At 40.6% G+C, this 12887-nt stretch overlaps 1 protein-coding gene across 5 annotated transcripts in view; it reads left to right on the forward strand.

The window, feature by feature from the left end:
- Positions 1–12887, forward strand: part of GIGYF2 (GRB10 interacting GYF protein 2) — a 148760-nt gene that overhangs the window by 12567 nt on the left and 123306 nt on the right. Inside the window, exon 3 of one of the 5 annotated variants that reach the window (XM_045078909.1) lies at positions 2333–2410. The exons of the other annotated variants lie outside the window; for them this stretch is intronic. The gene's annotated coding sequence lies outside the window, so the exon portion shown is untranslated. The remainder of the gene's footprint in view (positions 1–2332; positions 2411–12887) is intronic. 5 annotated transcript variants of the gene reach the window in all.

The following is a 12887-nucleotide window of genomic DNA, read 5'->3' on the forward strand; positions in this document are numbered from 1 at the left end:
TCCTTAGTTTTAAATTTTATCAAAAATTTTATTTTTTTAAGATCTTATTATTTTTTTTTTAAGATTTTATTTATTTATTTTTCAGAGAGAGAGAGCGAGCACAGGCAGACAGAGTGGCAGGCAGAGTCAGAGGAAGAAGCAGGCTCCCTGTGGAGCAAGGAGCCCGAAGTGGGACTCGATCCCAGGACCCTGGGATCATGACTTGAGCCGAAGGCTGCTGCTCAACCAACTGAGCCACCCAGGCGTCCCAAGATCTTATTTTTAAGTAATCTCTACACCCAGTGTGGGGCTTGAACTTACAACCGTGGGATCAAGAGTTGCGTGCTCCACTGACTGAGCCAACTAAGTGTCCCTAATGTTTATTTCAATCAATTTAAAGAAGGATGATTTTGTGGGCGTCTGGGTGGCTCAGTGGGTTAAGTCTCTGCCTTTGGCTCAGGTCATGATCTCAGGGTCATGCTCAGCAGGGAGCCTGCTTCCCCCTCTCTCTCTGCCTGCCTCTCTGCCTACTTGTGATCTCTGTCAAATAAATAAATAAAATCTTTTTTGAAAAAAAGGATGATTTAATGTAAAAGAAATATAAAATGTTAATCATGGAATGTATTATTCTCTCAGGGAGGCAGTCTATTTTTAATAAGCTTATTAGTCTTTTTAAAATTCACCTTTTTTTTGAAGTATAACTTACATAGAATAAAATGCCTTTGTTTTAAGTACACTCCATATTAAGTGTACATTTTGATGAATATTGATAAATGTATGTACCTGTGTAGCCATCACCACAATTAAGATATATAACATTTCCATCACCTGTAGAAGTCGTCTTCTTTTTATAGTCATTTTTTCTCCCCCACTACTGAATCTGTTTTCTGTGACTAGATTAATTTTGGTTCTTCTAGGATTTTACATAAATGGAATTATTCCGTATGTATTCTTTTTGGGTCTGGCTTTTTTTGCTCAGCATAATGTCTGGTTCATTCATGTTGCTGCATGTATCAGTAATTAGCTTTTTGTTGCTGAGGATATTGGGTGTGACTACTACAGGATTTGTTTATCCATTCATCTTTGGATAAACATTTGGGTTGTTTTTGCTTTGGGGTTGTTAGGCATAAAGCTAACCTTAGTTTCATGGCATGGGTAGTGAGTGATTCATATTTTGCTGGATAACAGTGCTTGTCACAACACTGTGTATCAGGAATTTAAATTTCTTTTAGGGTGAGGAGAAAAGTCAGTAGAACATCTATAATTTTTTTTGAACATGTGCCATAAAAAGAGAGAAATAAATAGTATTTTGCAAAGTCTCATATATAATGTGTGGTCCAGATAGATGTAGATAATTCTTTTGACTTTTTATCACTTTCTCAGAAAAAAATTCTTTGTTCCTTTTCCTAGGGTTAACTGTCTAGTAATAAAATGAATAACTGAAGTCTAATTTTGCTTCATGAAGTTTTGTCATCAGTAAATGTGTTTAAGTTTTGTCATCTATAAATGTATTTATACATCAGTAAATGTATTTATTTATTTATTTATTTGACAGAGATCACAAGTAGTCAGAGAGGCAGGCAGAGAGAGAGAGGAGGAAGCAGGCTCTCTGTGGAGTAGAGATCGTGACGTGGGGCTCAATCCCAGGACCGTGGGATCATGACCCAAGCCGAAGGCAGAGGCTTTAACCCACTGAGCCACTGAGGCGCCCCAGTAAATGTATATTTTTAAAAGGTTGAAAAATGTTTGCAATTTGGGGTTCCTTGGTGGCTCAGTTAGTTAAGCATTTGACTTCAGCTCAGTTTATGATCTTGGGGGCCTGGAATCAGGCCGGGCATTGGGCTCTGTGCTCATCGGGGAGTCTGCTTGTCCCTCTCCCTCTCCCCCTGCTTGTGCTCTCTTGCTATCTCTCTCTCAAATAACTAAATAAGATCTTAAGATGTTTGCATGTTAGGGTACCTGCTGGCTCAATCAGAGCATTCAACTTTCGATCTCAGAGTTGTGATTTCAAGCCCATGTTGGGCATGGAGTCCACTTAAAAAAATTTTGCATGTTTAAAAATGAAGATCAGATGGGTGCAAAAGGAAAAAGTGTTTTCTGTTATAATAGGTGGGAGTAGAGTTTCCTTTTATTTTTGTACCTTAAAAAATTTTTTTTTAAAGAAGATTTTATTTATTTGACAGAGACACAGTGAGAGCGGGAACACAAGCAGGCTTCTCGCTGAGCAGAGAGCCTGATGCAGGGCTTGATCCCAGGACCCTGGGATCGTGACCTGAGCTGAAGGCAGACACTTAACGACTGAGCCACCCAGGTGCCCCTAAAATATTTTTTAAGTTTTTTTTTTTTTTTTTAGTAATGTCTACACCCAACGTGAGGCTTGAGTTCACAACCCTGAGATCGAGTTGCATACTTCACTGACTGAACCTGTCAGGTACTCCCTTAAAAAAAAATTTTTTTTTTTTTAAGATTTTATTTATTTGATAGAGAGACATGGCGAGAGAGAGGGAACAGAAGCAGGGGGTATGGGATAGGGAGAAGCAGCCTTTGTGCTGGGCAGGGAGCCAGATACAGGGCTCAGTTCTAGGTCCTGGGATCATGACCAGGGCAAAAGGCAGACGCTTAACGACTAAGCCACCCATGTGTCCCTTAAAATTGTTTTTTATTTTTTTATTTTTTTTATTTTTATTTTTTTTTTTTTTTAAGATTTTATTTATTTATTTGAGAGAGAGACAGTGAGAGAGAACATGAGCGAGGAGAAGGTCAGAGGGAGAAGCAGACTCCCCATGGAGCTGGGAGCCTGATGCGGGACTCGATCTCGGGACTCCAGGATCATGACCTGAGCCGAAGGCAGTCGTCCAACCAACTGAGCCACCCAGGCGCCCCTAAAATTGTTTTTTAAACTGAAGTTAATGTTCAAAAAGAAACTGACTTTAGGGGCGCCTGGGTGGCTCAGTTGGTTAAGCGTCTGCCTTTGGCTCAGGTCATGATCCCAGGGTCCTGGGGTTGAGCCCCATATTGGACTTTTTGCTTGGCAGGGAGCCTGCTTCTCTATCTCCCCCTCTCTCTCTTTCTCAAATAAATAAAAATCTTAAAATTAACTTAAAAAAATTTTTTTTTGGGGGGTACCTGGGTGGCTCAGTGGGTTAAAGCCTCTCCCTTTGGCTCAGCCCCACGTCTGGCTCTCAGCTCCACAGGGAGCCTGCTTCCTCCTCTCTGTCTCTGCCTACTTGTGATCTCTGTCGAATAAATTAAAAAAAATTTTTTTTTTAATTTAAAGATTTAAAATTTAAAGATTTTATTTACTTATTTGAGAGTGAGAGAATGCATGTGTGAGCACGAACGGAGGGGAGGACACAGAGGGAGAGGGGAGGGCTCCATTCCAGCACACTGGGATCATGCATGACCTGAGCTGAAGGCGTTCAATGTTATTTTCTGTTTTTCTTTTTCTTTTCTTTCTTTTTTAAGATTTTATTTATTTTACAGACAGAGATCACAAGTAGGCAGAGAGGTAGGCAGAGAGAAAGGGAAGCAGGCTCTCTACTGAGCAGAGAGCATGACATGGGGCTCGATCCCAGGACCCTGAGATCATGACCAGAGCTGAAGGCAGAGGGTTTAACCCACTGAGCCACCCAGGTGCCCTCTGTTTTTCTTTTTAAGATTTTATTTATTTGAGAGAAAGAGAGCACATGCCCAGGTACGTGCCCAAGTGGTGGGGAGGTAGAGGGAGTGGGAGAAGCAGACTCCCCACTGAGCAGGGAGCCCAGTGTGGTGCTCAACCCCAGGACCCTACAATTGCCACCTGAGCCGAAGGCAGACACTGAACCAAGTGAGCCATGCAGGTGCCCCTTCAATGTTATTTTCTAGGAATAAGAATATTTTCCTACATAATCACAGTATAAATTTCAGTCATAATTAACATTAATATAGTATTATTACCTAACCCATGACTCTTATTCAAGTTAATAGTTGTCTCTTTAATGTTTCTTATAGCATAATTTTTCTTGTTTCAAGATGAAGTTAAGAATCATACAGGCACTTGGTCTTTATATCTCTAAGTCTCCCTTAATCTGGGATGATTCTTCAGTTTTTTTGTTTGTTTTTTGTTTTTTGTTTTTTATTTTGTTTTTTTAAAAGATTTTATTTATTTATTTGACAGAGGGAGAGAGATCACAAGTAGGCAGAGGGGCAGGCAGAGAGAAAAGGGGAAGCAGGCTCCCCGCTGAGCAGAGAGCCTGATCCCGGACTCTATCCCAGGACTCCAAGACCATGACCTGAGCCGAAGGCAGAGGCGTAACCCACTGAGCTACCCAGGCACCCCTTGTTTTTTTTTTTTTTTTGACTCTTATGACTGATATTTTTGGAGAGTATAGTTAATTGATTTTGTGTCTATCAGGTTGGGTATATCTGATGTTCTTTCAAGATGAGCTTCAGTTTATGCATTATTGTCAGGAATGTAACAGATACTGCTGTGTTCTTCTCATTGCATCACGCCAGGAGGCACATGGCGTCCATTTGTTTTAGTGTTAATGATGTTACCTAACTTAGTCAGATGGAAGAGATGCAGAGGGCAGGTATGTGGGAGTGGGTGCAGAGCTTCAGTGCTCTCTTTGCATACCACCTTCTCCTTGAAGCTCCACTGTAGTTTGTTTATTCGTTCATCTGTGGATGATCATTTGTGGTGATGAACACAGTAGCCAAATGTCAGTTTTTAGTAATTATGAATAAAGCTACTGTGAATATCTTATCTTTGTCTTTTGGTAAAAATTTCCCTTGAATATGTATCTAGCAGTGCATTATGGGATTATGGCATTATGGCATTATGGTGTAGGCATATATTGAGATTTTGAAGATATTGCCAGACTGTTTTCTGAAGTGGTTGAACTAATTTGCACTAATGAAGTTATTAATCTTGTGTTATCTTAATCCAGATCTGACTAAGGTAAAAATAGCTTGCTGCTGGAATGGGGGTAGAACTATTCATTTATTTGAGACTGTGTGTGTGAGGAGTGCTAGAAGAGTAGCTCTTTTTTCTGCTTTTGGGAAAATGGAGTTAAGGAAATGTGGGGGGAGTTTCAGTTTCTCATGCGTTCATTCTGGTAGTCTTTGTCAGATGTGGATAGTACAGCCTGGACTTCATCCCAGATTTGCCATAATTTGGGGGGAGCCAAATTTTACATCCAGGAGATGGAGATTTGTAGCAGTGGACAGTTTTTATAAGAAAGATTCATGAGATTTTAAAGGAGTACATGTTTTGAATTGTTAGTAGTGGTAGCTAATCAGGTTTCACGACTTCTAGAAGCCGTAACAGGGAACACTTTCAGAGTCGAGCTGTCAGCTGCTGTGCTGGGTTCTGATTCTGCTTTGGCTTCTCCTTGCTATGTTTCTCCAGTTAGAACTTAAACTACATAGATCTGCAGCTCCTTCATGTTAGTAGTGATTGCATGTGCCTAGAAGTTGTCTGGCTTCTTGACACTTGGCCAAATTGTGAGAAAATGGTAGACTTAAGAGCTGAGAGGCCAAGGTCTCCCTTTTCTTTGTTGCATACCCAACAATAAAAAGAACTGGGTTGATGTCTTCTCTCTCCTCTTTTTAATTTTTTTTTTTAAAGGTTTTAAAAAAAACATTTATTTATTTGACAGAGAGATCACAAGTAGGCAGAGAGGCAGGCAGAGAGAGAGGGGGAAGCAGGCTCCCTGCTGAGCAGAGAGCCCGATGCGGGGCTCAATTCCAGGACCCCGGGATTACGACCTGAACCGAAGGCATAGGCTTTAACCCACTGAGCCACCCAGGCCCCTCTCCTCTTTTAAAAATGTACTCACATGCATATAGAGTGATAGATGTCCCAAAGAGGAGCTGAGGAACCCAGGAAAACTAGAAAAATACATAGAGAAAAAGGAAAATAATTATACTAGTAATCAGAGATAAAATAATTGCTAGTGGGGACTAATTTAGTATAGAGTTGTTAAGATGTTGACAAAAAGGCCAGGTTATAGTGTATTGGTTGTTAAGTATAGGATGCAATTTATCAAAGAAAACCAATTTCCTAGTGTTAATCATAGAGGGAATATATTAGTTGAATTCACTTACAAAGAATTTTGAGTAATGGACAATGTCTGAAAGAGTGGTTATATAGATTATGTAGCTATTTTTAAGTCAGCTCTCAAAAATTTGAGGGTAGATCTATGTCTGAGGTCCTTATCCCAGAATTGGAGTAGCCAAAGGAGAGAAAAGGTTAGAGGAGGGAGATGAGAGCCTTACCTTCTGTTCTGTCATAGTTGCTTAGGTATGAGAAAGGTATGCTAATAGGGTGGTCTTTGAACTAACAGTATTTTGCATGCATTCTATCTGAAACACTTTATACCATTATGTCCACTATGTCTTTTTCCAGCTCCTTCCTCAAAGGGTGCTTCTATATTTCAGAGACGCTAGGACCAGGACTTGTCTCAGGATTTTTGAGGACTGCTAACTCCATTGTGTCATGTGTTATTGTTATCACTGGGCATGAGATGAATGAAAGTCCCATCTGGTTATTCATCCTTTTTGTTGTTCCATCTCCATAACCACTGAGTTTTTTCCCCCGTTGACCCAGACTCATGGTTTAATTTCTTTCCAAGAACTTTTATTGAAGTTTCTGAAGTGTCATTTTTGGGGTTGCCTGGGTGGTTCAGTTTGTTAAGCGTCTGCCTTCAGCTCAGGTCATGATCCTAGGGTCCCGGGATAGAGTCCCGGGATAAATCTCAGCGTGGAGTCAGCTTCTTCCTCTGCCTTTCCCCTTGGCTTGTGCTTTCTCTTTCTTTCTTAAATAAATAAAATCTCTAAAAAAAAAAAAAAGTGTCATTTTTTTGTGTTAAACCTTTTCATATGTTAAACTGTTCATAGGCTGTTTTTCAGCTTTATTAAGGTAAATGAAGCCCATCCTGCCTTGATAATTTTGCCTTCTCTTTAGCCCTCTGAGGTTACCAGTACATTTCCCTGCACAGTGGTAGCTGTGTTGGTAGGCACAATCAGGAACTTTATTCTCTTCCATTCATTGCCTGTTCTTTTCCTTTGCAAGGTTGACCATTTAGTCTGGTTTATTCTTGTCTCTATTAATACTCTGCTTTTACACATGTTTTCTGGTATATGTATGTACATAAACTGCACCTCTCATGTGGGGCTTGAACTCACAACCTTGACATCCAGAGTCCCATGCTCAACCCACTGAGCCAGCTAAGTGCCTCCCCTCACCACATTTCTGTAACTACTCTTCAGATCACCAATGACTTCATTGTGGGAGCTAGTGAAGACTTTTCAGTCTTTGTCTTTTTTGATTTCAGTGTTTGAAACTTTTGAACTATAGAAACTTTAGAAAAAAAATTGTGCCAGTACTATCTTTGTTGTATAAAAAAATTAGAAACTTACTAGGAGAATTACTATATATAATTCTACCATTCAGAAGTAAATATTAACATTTTGGGACATCCTTATGTATACCTACTAAGAATATATTTTAGAATGTGTCAAATGTTATATTGTCTGTACTCTATAGCCTGCCTTGAACACTTAATACGTTGTTGGCATCTTTTTATATCAGCGAATGTAGTTATTTGTTATTATCACCTGTCTCTCTATAGGTATGTAGGTCTGGCTTCCACAGTATCTGCTGAATTTCTAACACCTCTCCTTTCCTTTTAGCTCTTGCTAATTTGTCCTCCTCCTGGTGTCTTGAATGATCTTCCTAAAGTGCCAGTTTCAACAAAACAAAAACAACAAAAAAATGAAATACCAGCTTCATCCTAAACATTTTCTTGCCCTAATCTTTTATAGCCTTTCATTGCCCTTGGGATATAGTGTACAAAGTCTTCTATGATATGGCCACGAATTTACCAATCTTCACTTTAGTTTTTAGCTGTATTGAATAAATGGATAATCTCCCCAAATATCCTGGCTCTTTCTCCTATCTGTTTAAATTCAGTGAATGTGGAGAAAGTGAGAGTCCATGATAGGATGCAAAGTTAGTGCTAGAGATCTCTAATCTTTCTCTTCTTGCCAGTATTCTCCTGCATTATGTTTGCTGAGCTTTGTTCTTGTCCCTTGAGCTTGTCCTTGCTTGACTTCTGCTTTGGGGTAGTTTCATTCAATTTTTGGTTATAGTTATGTAGATTTACATCCAAATCTGTTTTCTCATTCCCCCTGACTCTGTAGTGGAATAAAGTCTTTATTAATGGTGTTTTGGGGTATTTCCCCAGGTGCTTTCATTTTGACCAAAACCACGATTGTCTTTCCTCCCAGATTTTATTTTTCTAATTTCTGTTTACTTTCAGTTCTTACATGCAGATTGAAAAAGCATTCCACCTCAGTATAGAATCCTGGAGGTCCCGTTCCATTTCTGCATCCTTTGTTTAGATTTTCCTTTCCAAAGGGACCAGTGCTGCTGCTGCTGAGGAAATGGAGTAGATACTTAAATAGACCTTGGTTTTATGCATGCCACTGTAAGAGAGGGAGGACAAGGCAGTCCTCCTGGCGTGAAGGAATGGCATGAAGAGATGAAAGAGAATGCTGTGGAGAGTAGAAAAGTTCTCATTTGGCCTTGAGTTTGGAGGTGAAACAGTAGGAGATTGAATTGAGAAGGTATGGGTTATCAGATTGCTAGGGACCTAAAATACCAGGAGTTTTGCTATACATGGTAGGTTTATTTTTATTTTATTTTTTTATTTTTTATTTTTATTTTTTTTAAAGATTTTATTTATTTATTTGACAGAGAGAAATCACAAGTAGATGGAAAGGCAGGCAGAGAGAGAGAGGGAAGCAGGCTCCCCGCCGAGCAGAGAGCCTGATGTGGGACTCGATCCCAGGACCCTGAGATCATGACCTGAGCCGAAGGCAGTGGCTTAACCCACTGAGCCACCCAGGCGCCCCTTTATTTTATTTTTTAAAGATTTTATTTATTTATTTGACAGATTACAAGTTGGCAGAGAGGCAGGCTCCTTGCCAAGCAAGGAGTTCGATGCAGGACTGGATTCCAGGACCCTGGGATCATGACCTGAGCTGAAGGCAGAGGCTTAACCGACTGAGCCACCCAGGCGTCCCAGTTTATTAATTTTTAAAGCTTTTATTTATTTGAGAGGGAGAAAGAGCCAGAAAGAGAACACAGGCAGGGAGGGGGGCCGGGGGAGAGGGAGAAGCAGGCTTCCAGCTGAGCAGGGAGCTGATGCGGGGCTTCATGCAGGGCTCAATGCAGGGCCCACATCCCAGGACCTTGGAATCATGACCTGAGCCAAAAGCGGAGGCTTAACTGACTGAGCCACACAGGTGCCGCATACCCACACAAGCGTCAACCATATTGACCGTTTTATAGGGGGTAGGCATGACCAGAATGGTGCTTTAGGAAGAATAATCTTGTTGGTTGTGAGTAGTTAGTGATCAGGAATTAAATTAGAAATTTTATTGTAATAATCCAAACATGAGTTAACAAAGGCTTAACTATAATGAAAGGAGAGTACAAGAGGAATCTTGAAGGAGGAACTGACCTAATTTGAGACAAAATGACAGGGTATAAGGAAGCAGGGAGGAAGAAGTTGCAGATGATTTTGTGCTTTTAAGCCTAGCTGACCACTGAGTTCTGAGAACTAGGGTACCTTGATCAGTTGTTGATGAAGTAGATATCTAGGAGGAGCAGGGAACTGAAAATGCCTTCTAGGTCATGGGAGAAAAAAATCAAGTCTGTAATTCACAGCAGGGCGAGGGTGGTTGGGGGGCCCTTCCCAGGGTGTTGAAACAGTCTGGAAATTTCTTTGCTCTTGTTATGATGACAACAGCAATCTCCATGTGTTCCTTATTCTGTGACTTAGTAGGCAGAGTTCTACCATTGTGGTAGAGAATACCATCGTAGATTAAAAAAAGGTTCAAGACAGTATCTAAACAGAATTTATAGTTAAACCATAGGTATGCTGAGGGAAGTCAGAAAAGAGAAACTTTTAGGGAATGGCAACTAAATAGGAAGGAAACACAGGTAGGAAAACAGTACCAGTACATTATTGGTCATGGAAGGAAAAGGAGAAGAGTTTTGAGAAAAGGCAATCTAGAAAGGCAGAAGAGCACAGCATCCAGAGTCTGGTTCAAATCCTGACTTGTAAAAATTCAGGGCTGTTTTCTGATGGTCAAAAGTCTCCTGGGGCTTTGAGTTGACCACATTTAGCTCAAGGCTGAACCTATGCATTTCAGGACCTCCTTGCATCCTTAGAAAGAACAGTTGAGAAATAGGCCCACTTTCCATTCTGACTAATTTATAATTCAGAGGCATTGGGTAAGACAATCTCTCTAGTACATATATAAACACATTAGAACTGGTGTCATTTAAATGAATGTAGAAGGAGCAGTCTGAAGTGGGGAATTCAGAATTAAAGATTATAATACTGTAAGCATTTAAATGAGATTTTTTCAACAGTCATGACTCTTAAGATTTCCTGTTTTAATTCATAAAAGAGAACAGGTAGAACACCATTCTGAGTAATATAGGTCTCTTTAGTGATAATTAAATCACAGATTATTATTCTTGGTTCTTAAGAGTTTTTGAGAAAATTTTACATTAGGAAGTAATCTTATGGAAACCATGTTATAAGTGGTAGTTAGGTTTCCAGCTCAGGACATTAAAAAAATAGCTTTTTAAAAAAAAGATTTTATTTATTTATTTGACAGACAGAGATCACAAGTAGGCAGAGAGGCAGAGAGCCCGACACGGGGCTCTATCTATATCAGGACCCTGAGCTCATGACCCAAGCTGAAGGCAGAGGCTTAATCCACTGAGCCACCCAGGCGCCCCTAAAAAAATAGCATTTAATAATTTGTATACTATAGTTAGGTAGTTTGGCACTACCTGAAAGGTTTATAGGTGGAATGGTAAACAGGACCAGAACAGGATTTCCTTGCTTGTTCCTTAGATTCTGCCTAAGTCTAGGGCTTCTCCTGTAATTTAGTCCTGCTTTCTGCAGTTGGAAAGGTTAGGCATTACACAGCTCTAGGGACTCCTTTGCATCCTTTATGGTATTAGTGGCCATGGACCTTTCTGCTTCTGAGGCCTGTGTTTCCTTAAAGTAATAAAGGGGGAATTAAAAAAAAAAATCTCTTAAGTGATTTTAATATCTTCACAACTATCAAATCAGTTTTTTTTTTTTTTTAATATTTTATTAGCGTGTGTGAGAAAGCCCAAGTGGCGGGTGGGGGGAGCTGCAGAGGGAGAGGGAGAAATAGGTTCCCGGTGAGTAGGGAACCCAGTGCAGGGCTTGTTGCAGCGCTTGATCCCAGGACCTTGGAATCATGAGCTGAGCTGAAAGCAGACGCTTAACCAACTGAGCCACCCAGGTGCCCCCAAATAATTCAGTTTTTATTGGAGAGTCATTTGCCTTGTAAATTGAGTCTGGTTCAAATCTGCTTGCTTTATAAATTCAGAGCTGTTTTCCGATGGTCAAAGTCCCATGGGGGTTTGAGTATAAAACATTTGGCTGGATGGGGTATAAAATGGTAGTAAAAACACTCCCTCAGGATGTTTTGTCTTACAGTGAAGTCTTATGGTTGATGTAGCCTCTGCAGTTCTTTAAAAGCCAAGTAGGTCCACTTACTTTTTAAAAGCACACTGAATTGATTTGTGCTAAATATGGCCACAGGACTGATGTGTAAGCAGAATGCCTGTATTGATTTACAGTGGGCATCTTCTTGGGGTCTGATCATCACTACCTTGACAAGTCATTTCAGTTGGAATGTACCATAATTTAATTGAATCCAAGTGTTCATCAGCTGTGAGATTCTTTATGTACTACTGAAGAAGAAATCCTCATACTATGACGTAAGCTCTGCCACAGAGTTTTTTAATTATTTAGATATATTTTTTTAAGATTTCATTTATTTGACACAGATAGAGAGCACAAGTAGGCGGAGCAGCAAGCAGAAGGAGAGGGAGAAGCAGGCTCCCTGCTTTGCAGGTAGCCGATGTGGGACTCGATCCCAAGACCCTGGGATCATGACATGTGCTGAAGGCAGATGCTTAACCGACTGAGCCACCCAGGTATCCCCCCCCTTTTAAAAAAGATTTTAATTATTTAAAATTTTTAAATTAAATTTAAATTTTTTAAAGATTTTATTTGACAGAGATCACAAGTAGGCAGACAGGCAGGCAGATAGAGGAGGAAGCAGGCTCCCTGCTGAGTAGAGGTGGGGCTTGATCCCGTGACCCCGGGATCATGACCTGAGCTGAAGGCAGAGGCTTTAACCCACTAGCCACTCAGGCGTGCCTAATTACTTAAAATTTTTATTTTTTTTTTCCCTTCAGTTGTCTGCAATGGCTCACTTATTTTATATTTTCAGATTCAAAAGACATTTTAAAATTATTATTTTTTAAGTAATCTCTACACCCAATGTGGGGCTCCAACACATGACCAAGATCAGGAGTTGGATGTTCTTTTTTTTTAAGATTGTATTTATGAGACGGAGCAAGTGTGTGTGCAGGTGTGTGCCAGTGTGTGGCACACAAACACGCATGCATGCGGGCATGCATGAGTGAGCAAGCATGAGCTGGGGGCTAGGGGGGTGGTGGGCAGAGAGAGAGGGAGAAGCAGACTTCCTGCTAAGCAGGGAGCCTGACTCAGGGCTGATATCAGGACCCTCAGATCACGACCCGAGCTGAAGTCAGAGCTTCAGGGAGTGAACCACCCAGGAGCTCCAAGACTTGCATGCACTGAGCCATCCAGGTGTCCATTATTTTACATTTTTTTAAAAAAAGATTTGATTTATTTATTTGACAGAGATCACAAGTAGGCAGTGAAGCAGGCAGAAAGAGAGGCAGGGTGGGGGTGGTGGAGCAGGCTCCCTGCTGAGCAGAGACTGATGCGCGACTTGGTCCCAGGACCCTGAGATCATGACCTGAACTGAGGCAG

Source organism: Mustela putorius, unplaced genomic scaffold (assembly GCF_011764305.1).
Source record: "Mustela putorius furo isolate JIRA1106 unplaced genomic scaffold, ASM1176430v1.1 tig00000275_pilon_pilon_pilon, whole genome shotgun sequence".
Classification (NCBI taxonomy): domain Eukaryota; kingdom Metazoa; phylum Chordata; class Mammalia; order Carnivora; family Mustelidae; genus Mustela; species Mustela putorius.